The sequence below is a fragment of the Oncorhynchus masou genome, chromosome 29 (assembly GCF_036934945.1).
Source record: "Oncorhynchus masou masou isolate Uvic2021 chromosome 29, UVic_Omas_1.1, whole genome shotgun sequence".
Taxonomy (NCBI): Eukaryota; Metazoa; Chordata; class Actinopteri; order Salmoniformes; family Salmonidae; genus Oncorhynchus; species Oncorhynchus masou.
This window is the reverse complement of record NC_088240.1, coordinates 52,953,859-52,964,417: the sequence shown is the minus strand read 5'-3', so window position 1 is coordinate 52,964,417 and position 10,559 is coordinate 52,953,859.

Here is a 10,559-nt window from a genome sequence, read left to right as displayed (position 1 = left end):
CCGGTCCGAACTCTATTTTGTCGCCACCTCCAATGCCATAACCTCTTGACGTTTGCACATCTATTAAAACGGGATTTTCGCAAGTAATATGGTAATATAACAAGATTCGGGGAGACTACTACGCCTTATTGCTTACACCTTTCTGGGTTTTACAGATCTGCAATCACTGAACACTAAAGGTCAAAGCAAAATGGTGCCAGGGGTTCCTTTCAGGCCTGGGCTTCCCTCTCACATAATTACCATTTGACACAAAAAAACGTAACCAAATGTATTCACAGAGATAGAGGCCAAACAAAGTATAAGGCGGTTTGTTTTCAATAATCTGGAACATTAAATAATTTGTAGTCCCAAGACCAAACTATGGCATTTAATGACATTTACACAATAATAGTAGTTTAGCTAGGCTACAATCAAATTCAGACCAGTCACCAGAGAATGACTAGACATTTTGATGCTTCAGGGACTCATTTTACATTGGTTTGCAAACATTCTGGGCCAACACCATTTTGCTCTTGTATAGCAACACTACAAAGTGGCACCTCAACATTTGAAACAGAAGAAATAGGTTTCCTTAGAAAGAATAACAGAATATTCAACTGCACAAAACATAATTATTTCATACTAACACTTTCCTTGACACCCAGCTTCATAACACTGTATGACAGTCATAACCCTGTCATAATACTGTATGTCATAACAGCTGTCATAACTTGTCATAACCTGTCATATTATGGTCATAACACTGTCATGACCCATATATTTACACCTGTTGTGACATATATTGCGTTATTTTATGTTTGGCTATGACACCTACATAAGAGTGTGAAAACCCACATTTATTCAAATGTCTTTTTTCCCTGTCAAGAAGTTTCCTTTCATTTGAAAATGTGTTTCTTAAGTCTGTTGTTGTAATTAATTCTTTAAAGTCATGTTTTTTTTTCTCATCATATTTTAAATAACTTGTAGAAAATACACTTTATGACACTGTCATGAAGCATTATGACCATCCTGTGCCACTTTACTTGGACTAAGAAAATGCACTTTATGATACTGTCAAGAAGCATTATGACCATCATAAACATATAGGCCTATCACATACATGCCGTTATGTCAGTCATCAGTCAAAAAAAGGAGGTCTTGTCCTGCTTCTGAAATCTTCTCCTGCATTCATCCCAGTCATCAGCAACAGAGCATTGGGGTCGGTGCATGTCTGACATCAATTTGTGCGCAATTACAAAAATAATTGAATATGGTCAATTTCAGTAAATGTTACATAACATAAACATCATGTTGAAAAGTAGGCTATGGTGTAATGGAAGTCGTTCTCGATCAGAGCGTCTGCTTAATGACTCAAATGTAAAATGTAAATGGAATGTTTTGTCTTGTGTGGTAGGTTAATGAGTTTTGAAACCTTTATGTAGGTGTCATAAGCTGCCATAAAAAACTACCGTGGCAGGTTTTGTGGGTTTTAACACTCTTATGTAGGTGTCATAACCAGCCATGAAACAACGCAATATATGTCACAACAGATTTCAATATATGTGTCCTGACAGTGGTTTGACCATATTATGACAAGTTACGTCAGCTGTTATGACATGGTTATGACCGTGTCATTTTTTTGTTTTACCTTTATTTAACTAGGCAAGTCAGTTAAGAACAAATTCTTATTTTCAATGATGGCCTAGGAACAGTGGGTTAACTGCCTGTTCAGGGGCAGAACAACAGATTTGTACCATGTCAGCTCAGGGGTTTGAACTTGCAACCTTTCGGTTACTAGTCCAACGCTCTAACCACTAGGCTACCCTGCCGCCCCAGTCATAATGTGTTATGATGCTGGGTGCCAAGTTAAGTGTTACCTATTGTTATTTATGTTGTCCTATAGGCTATTACTGTGTTAGTCTGGTGCTATTATAATTGAGTAATCTTTGCAGTGATAAACACTTTACCTTCGTTTTCACCATTGCTTTATCAGTGCCAGAGGGACTATCTTTCTGCACCTCTCCCTTTTTGCAATTGGTTAGTCTGATCAAATCAAATCAAATCAAATTTTATTTGTCACATACACATGGTTAGCAGATGTTAATGCGAGTGTAGCGAAATGCTTGTGCTTCTAGTTCCGACAATGCAGTAATAACCAACATGTAATCTAACTAACAATTCCTAAACTACTGTCTTATACACAGTGTAAGGGGATAAAGAATATGTACATAAGGATATATGAATCCGTGCATATATGATCCGTGCATTCAAGATGAATTCCTTTCCGATCATGATCTGTAATGGCAAGAACAAGTTCACTGGTTCAGTAACAATCATACAATTAACAACAACATACAGTAGGTTACAGCGATCCCTGACAACCATTATCATTACATCATGACCAATGGAAAACACAAACAGCAGAACCTTAGAGAATTTATATAACAATACAACCAAAAGGTGTGTGCTCAGTTTGCTCCTCAATACTCCTCATCAAATTTTTGCTTGAATGAGCCCAGAGCAAAGGCCATAGCTTCACTGGCGTCTAACTGTACATTATACCCCAGTATGCATATAGTTGCCAACACTAAACAAAGCAGTACCAATATCTGGTACTTTGGCAGTTCTATGTGTCATTTCTATTCTCAAGTCACCTTTACTTTGTAACTCAAGCAAGGCTGCATACTACTCTGCAATGGAATCTCTGTGTAATGGCGTTCGTCTTTTGTTGAAAGAGAGTCGGACCGAAATGCAGCGTGTAGGTTACTCATGTTTATTTAGTGAAGACAAATGAACGAACTATACATGAACAACTAAATTATACAAAACAACAAACGGAACGTGAAACCTATTACAGCCTGACTGGTGAAACTAACACAGAGACAGGAACAATCACCCACGAAATACAAAGCGAAAACCAGGCTACCTAAATACGGTTCCCAATCAGAGACAACGAGAATCACCTGACTCTGATTGAGAACCGCCTCAGGCAGCCAAACCTATTAAACACACACACCCCTAATCAGCTACAATCCCAACTACTACAAACCCCAATACGAAACTACAATACATAATAAACCCATGTCACACCCTGGTCTGACTACTAATAAACTAAAACACAAAATACTAAGACCAAGGCGTGACACTCTGACCTCTGAAATACACTAAAGAGTAATGGAGAATGGGTGTGGTGGCAGGAAGTTTCACCGTTCACTCTCTTGGTAAAACATTTTAATCAAACAATGCAATCACGGTCTAATATTTGTACTACTGTGACAGGTTTTGGTTGATATAAATGTTACAATGACACTTGTGATGCATATGAGAGTGAAAAGTAGCCAAACAATATGACTGGGAGACTTGTCTAGATAGAGTGTGGGAAATAGAAAGATTGCGTGGCCAGCCAGTGTTTAAAGACCAATATACGGGCAACGACTGAAGAAACCTTTCAGAGAGCAAACTCTGTCTTTCCTTGTTCACAAAGCTGAAACTATATTTAGGATATATATTTAGGATATGTTAACTCGGCAAAAAAAGAAACGTCCTCTCACTGTCAACTGCGTTTATTTTCGGCAAACTTAACATGTGTAAATACTTGAATGAACAAAACAAGATTCAACAACTGAGACATAAACTGAACAAGTTCCACAGACATGTGACTAACATAAATGAAATAATGTGTCCCTGAACAAATGGAGGCGGGGGGGGGGGGGCAAAATCTAAAGTAACAGTCAGAATCTTGTAAAGCCACCAGCTGCATTAAGTACTGCAGTGCATCTCCTCCTCATGGACAGCACCAGATTTGTCAGTTCTTGCTGTGAGATGTTACCAAACTCTTCAACCAAGGCACCTGCAAGTTCCCAGACATTTCTAGGGGGAATGGCCCTAGCCCTCACCCCCTTGGTCCCAGACATGCTCAATGGGATTGAGATCCGGGCTCTTCGCTGGCCATGGCAGAACACTGGCATTCTTGTCTTGCAGGAAATCACTCACAGAATTAACAGTATGGCTGGTGGAATTGTCATGCTTGGAGGGTCATGTCATGATGAGCCTACAGGAAGGGTACCACATGAGGGAGGAAGATGTCTTCCCTGTAACGCACAGCGTTGAGATTGCCTGCAATGACAACAGGCTCAATCCGATGATGCTGTGACACACAGCCCCAGACCACGACGGACCCTCCACCTCCATATCGATCCTGCTCCAGAGTAACGCACGGTGTAACGCTCATTCCTTTGACGATAAAAACGAATCCGACCATCAAAAACAAAAACGCGACTCGTCAGTGAAGAGCACTTTTTGCCAGTCCTGTCTGGTCCAGCGACGGTGGGTGTTTGCCCATAGGCGACGTTGTTGCCGGTGATGTCTGGCGAGGACCTGCCTTACAACAGGCCTACAAGCCCTCAGTCCAGCCTCTCTCAGCCTATTGCGGACAGTCTGAGGGATTGTGCATTCCTAGTGTAACTAGTGTAACTCGGGCAGTTGTTGTTGCCATCCTGTACCTGTCCCACAGGTGTGATGTTTGGATGTACCGATCCTGTGCAGGTGTTACACATGGTCTGCCACAGCGAGGACGATCAGCTGTCCGTCCTGTCTCCCTGTAGCGCTGTCTTAGGCGTCTCACTGTACGGACATTGCAATTTATTTGGCCACATCTGTAGTCCTCATGCCTCCTTGCAGCATGCCTAAGGCATGTTCACGCAGATGAGCAGGGACCCTGGGCATCTTTCTTTTGGTGTTTTTCAGAGTCAGTAGAAAGGCCTCCTCAGTGTCCTAAGTTTTCATAACTGTGACTTTAATTGCCTAAGCTGTTAGAGTCTTAACGACCGTTCCACTGGTGCATGTTCATTAATTGTTTATGGTTCATTGAACAAGCATGGGAAACAGTGTTTAAACACTTTACAATGAAGGTCTGTGAAGTTATTTGGATTTTTACGAACTACCTTCGAAAGACAGGGTCCTGAAAAGGGGACATTTATTTTTGTGCTGAGTTTATATATATATATACATACATACAGTGCTTATAGAAAGTCTACACCGCCTTGAACAAAAAATAAATACATGTGAGTTACAAGGTGGGATTGTAATAGATTTAATTGCATCATTTTTGCCATTGATCTACACAAAATGCTGCAGAATGTCAAAGTGAAAAGAAAATTCTAAAAATAAATAAAATAGAGTCATCCATTTGTTTAGGCAAGCCTAAATTAGTTTAAAAGTAACACTTTGCTTAACAAATCACATACGTTATATAGACTCACTCTGTGTGAAATAATAGGGGTTGACATGATTTCTTAATGACTATCCCTTCCTCTGTCCGTCAAACATACAACATCTGTAAGGTCCCTCAGTCAAGTTTTGAATTTCAAGCACAAATTCAACTACAAAGACAAAAGGAGCTTTCGAAAGCCTCATAAAGAAGGGTAGATGGGTAACAATAACACATCAGACATTGAATATATCTTTATGCATGGTCAAATTAATAATTATGCTGTAGATGATGTATTAAATCAGCCAGACACATCAAATATGCAGTCGTCCTTCTGAACTGAGCTGCAGGACAGGAAGGAAACAGCTTCACCATAAGACCATTGGTGATTGTAACGTTGATTTCAATGGCTGTGATTGGAGAAAACTAAGGATGGATCAACATTGTAGTGACTCCACAATACTGATTTAACAGAGTGAAAAGAAAAATATGCATATGTATGCAACAAGGCACTAAAGTAATATGCACAAAAAAACCACAGCACAGTAATACACTTTTTGGACTAAATGCAAAGCCTTATGTGTACTTCTTCTTCTTTGGTATTTTGGCGTTTGCACATTTTGTTTGTGCATACCGCCACCTACTGTGCGGTACTGTGTGGTCAATCAATTTACATTTTGTGATAAAACAATAAAAAAGGAAGGGAAAAGGAAAATACTGCACCACCAACTAACCCTACACATACAGTACCAGTCAACCAGCTTCATGAGGTAGTCACCTGGAATTTCAATTAACAGGTGTGCCTTGCTAAAAGTAAATGTATGTGTTTGAGCCAATCAGTTGTATTGTGACAAGGTAGGGTTGGTAAACAGAAGATAGCCCTATTTAGTAAAAGACCTAGTCCATATTATGGCAGGAATAGCTCAAATAAGGACAGCCAAACGACAGTCCATCATTACTTTAAGACATGAAGGTCAGTCAATCCGGAAAGGTGCAGTTGCAAAAACCATCAAGCGCTATGATGAAACAGGCTCTCATGAGGACCGCCACAGGAAAGGAAGATCCAGAGTTACCTCTGCTGCAGGGGATAAGTTCATTAGAGTTACCAGACTCAGAAATGGGCAATTAAATGCACCTCGGATTGCAGGCCAAATAAAATGCTTCACAGGAAGCAGGAAGGGCCGAGTAGGTGAACGGATGATCTCTGCATGTATGGTTCCCACCGTGAAGCATGGAGGAGGAGGTTTGATGGTGTGGGGGTGCATTGATTTATTTAGAATTCAAAGCACACTTAACCAGCATGGCTACCACAGCATTCTGCAGTGATACGCCTTCCACACCACCAGGCTCCGAAAGGGCTATTTGACCAAGAAGGAGAGTGATGGAGTGCTGCATCAGATGACCTGGCCTCTACAATGACCCGACCTCAACGCAAATGAGATGGTTTGGGATGAGTTGGACCGCAGAGTGAAGTAAAAGCAGCCAAACAAGTGCTAAGCATATGTGGGAACTCCATCAAGACTGTTGGAAAAGCAATCCAGGTGACTACCTCATGAAGCTGGTTGAGATTGCCAAGCGTGTGCAAAGATGTTATCAAGGCAAAGGGTTGCTACATCGAAGAATCTAAAATATAACATACATTTTGATTTGTTTAACACTTTTTTGGTTACCACATTATTTAATTTGTGTAATTTCATAGTTTTGATGTCAACAATGTAGAAAATAGTAAAAATAAACAAAAACCCTTGAATGAGTAGGTGTGTCCAAACTTTTAACTGGTACTGTATATACCACTATTTAATACAAATCTACATCACCACCCCATTCCACTACTTTGACCCTAACTGATCCTACACCAGGCCAATGGACTGGGAGAAAGGGACTCTTTTGTTCAACACAGTTCGTAAAACATTGTACACCCAAGTACTTCTCTGCAGATGCCACCATAACATCTATTTTCTGTGATTTCCCTTCCATTTCTGTGGTACAGCTGATAACCATGGGAATGAACGCTAAGAAGCAAACCTTACTGAAGAACAAATTTGTATCACTCTGTATTAGCCTAGGCTTAGTACTCACCCTTGACCAATCATCCTCTACTCTCTTCACTGTCTCAGTATACAGCACCTTCTATTCTACTCTGACCCTGGCAACCTCAACCTTTCTCTCTCTCATACCTTTCTCTCTCTCCCATCTGATCCCCAGCAACATAAGCCCCCCCACAATTGACACTCAGTTTTCCCTGCCGATACTACAAATTCCTTCGTCCCATGCTCTCCTGGACACTTCTCACATATCCTAATCTCCCTCCTACACAATTCTGCAACATGACCATAAGCTTGGCAACTGAAACACCTTAGTGGGTTCGGCACAAGTTATTTGGACTCACTGGATATCTGACATATCCTAACATGACTTTATCAGGTAAAGGTTCTGTTTCAAAACTCAAAAGGACAAACAATGTCTCCTTAGTTTCACCAAGCTCACCACCTGGTCTGCGTCGCACCAATCGGAGGGTGTCACAGACACAGGGAATGTTCAATTTCAGTTGCTCCACCTCAATGCCACTGCAGTAATCACTCCTTTCAAAGTCTTCCTGCTCCGAATAAGAAAAGCAGGTCACAGGTCTTGTCCCTAGTCGCGTGAAGCAAGACATCCACTCCTCTGAACAGAAAAACATCACAAGTCCACTTCGAGCTACCTTTACAGATAACAGTTCCCAAATTATTTTCTAACCAGCCTGAGACTACAGCCAAAAGGCAGGGATCCACTTTCTCCAATAATGTGCCTCCCACTGTAACGCTTTACTGGTTACAAAAGGCCACAGAGAATAAATATTAGCTCAAAGTAGGAGAGCTGTAGCTCTGCCCACCAGTGATGTGGAGCAGAGCTTGCTGGGCGTTCTCCAGCTTTGAGGAGAAGGAAGTAACGAGAGAAAAGTTACAAGTTCCAGTCATCTCCTGTGATTTCCTTTAGTTAGCATGCTTTTTTTTAGCCAAGGCCAGTGTGCGTCCTTCAGAAATGTGACTACATATTTCTTACTTTTCATGTGTTTATGTTGTGGACACACTCAGCTACAATTATTTAGTTTCTCTTTGTTTTACTAATTAGTGTTTTTTTCTGCACAATAAGAGCTAAGACGTTAATATTTGTGTGTTCTGAGTGCCACTAAGAATGCAGATACCCCATTTCATGGGTGCACAATTCATAGGTTAGACTGTAGAGAGCCGTATGAATGGTCAATACACACAATAAACTGGTTGGAATGGTGATTTCCCACAATCAAAGTCCAGCAATAAGAACTAAGATGGACGTTATGGATGTTAAACTGGTGAGTTTTTCTGATGCTACCAAACATGAATTTGCAGACTGCAGTCAGTGCACAACAGAGCCAGAGAGAGGCGCTGTTAATATCATTAGCAAGCAATTTGTTTTCTCAGCAGTTTAAGTAGTGTCCTGTCTGACAGAGAAATGTGGCTAATGGCTGAAGTTATTTGTATAATAAACCTTCCATAAACAAATATAGCTAACTACCTTTCTTTGCCTGTTCGTTAGCTGACTGGTGTTAGCTAGCTAGCTAGCTACAGAGGTTAGCTGCTGGATTTCAGACAAGCTAGCTAGCTAGCTAGATAAAAATATGAACATCAGCCGTGTTGTTGCCGAGCAACCGAGTTACTGACCTGGTTAAATAGAACTCTGAGATTTGGCTGAGTTGATTTGCAAAAAAACAAGCAAGTGGTATCGCAATCCTAAAAGAGTTCATTGGCAGTCCCCATAGGATAACCCTTTGAAAACCCCTTTTTGGTTCCAGGTAGAAACCTGTCCACAGAGGAGTTTACATAGAACCCCAAAGGGTACTACCTGGAACCAAAAATAGTTATACCTGGAACCAAAATGGGTTTCTTCAAAGGGTTCTCCTATTGGGACAGCCAAATAACCCTTTTGGAACACTATGAGTGTGGTGTAAGTAGATCCATTTGCTATAGCACCGCTTCTAATAGAATACATTTGTAAAGCAATTTTTTACCAGATGCAAAACCCTTGTGTCCAGACATCTACCTTGGTGAGTCATGTAAAGTTTCTTCCTTTTCTCTCTTGCTCACATATGTGCGCAGTTGTAGAGAAGAGGAAGAATGATATGTCAGACAACTTTTGAACAAGATAATATGTTATTGTCTCTTTATTTCCTCTTTACACAAAGCTAAATGTAAAAATGTAAGTTTATTTTTTTTAAGACTGCCAAGTTGTCCTCAATTGGGGGAACCTCTGTCAGGAACAATGTCCTCAGGATTATGGAGTGTGTGTATCTAAAAGGTTGTATAAATATCACAACATGTTTTAGGATTAAGCAAAACTTTACCATTTAAAATGGGTTAAACTTGTCATTATCCAACTTCTGTTTAATGTTGATATCCTCTTTCTTAAACTTCTTCAGATTGATGACTAATATATTAATTTCCCACTTCAAAATGAAGGGACAGAGGAGCAAACATGCCTTTGCTATACCTTTTTAGTGATTCTGTTAAAAATATTTTACTGTACGTTACTGTTCTGTCATGTTGTCATGACTGTCCTGTAAGGATCACAATGGGTCAGATCAGTTTGGCAGAGGGGAGGATGGAACTGGAGTGGGGGTTTGACACCTCAACACCCGGTCGTAAATTAAGCAGGAGAGGACTCTCTCTCTACCCTCCAGTATTGGCTAAAGGAATGTCCCTTTGTCTCCAGAGACTTTTTCCCCACCCAAAACTCTAATGTCCAAAAAGTGGACAATGGAACAATATTTCTAACATAAAGAATGTGGGGAATGGTCAGTGGGGAGATGTAGAAAACTAATGTCATATTGTTTTTCATTTTGTGATGTCATTAAAAACTGTATGGACGAAATACTGTAACTTGGAAATCTGTCAGGTTTCCATCCAATACGTTGTGTATAGGATATGAAAAATGATATGGATGTGATTTTAGGAGTCATAAGAGATAACTTCTAATCCTATTATTTGCACATTAAGTAGCCACGTCCTGTGTGAGGCCAGAAGAGCGTGACAGATGGACGGAGCCGTCCCCTTTGGCCAGAGTGCATAAAAAGCCTTGGTAACAAAATTAACATTAGACCTGAAAAGTATGGAGCGGTCGCTACATGTCTGAAACGGTTGGAACTTTGAACCCCAACACGAGGTGAAGAAATTAACTCGCCTTCCTTTAGATCAGAGAGACGAAGAGCTACAGCTCATGCCCATAGTGGTTTGAATCCTGAACCCTGAATAATCAACACGAGGAGGAAGAGGCGACAAACTCCCCCCTCAGGCAATCACTGGTACAGCTGATTAGCTGTCCTGAGTCAAATATCTCAAACTCTTCAAACCATCCC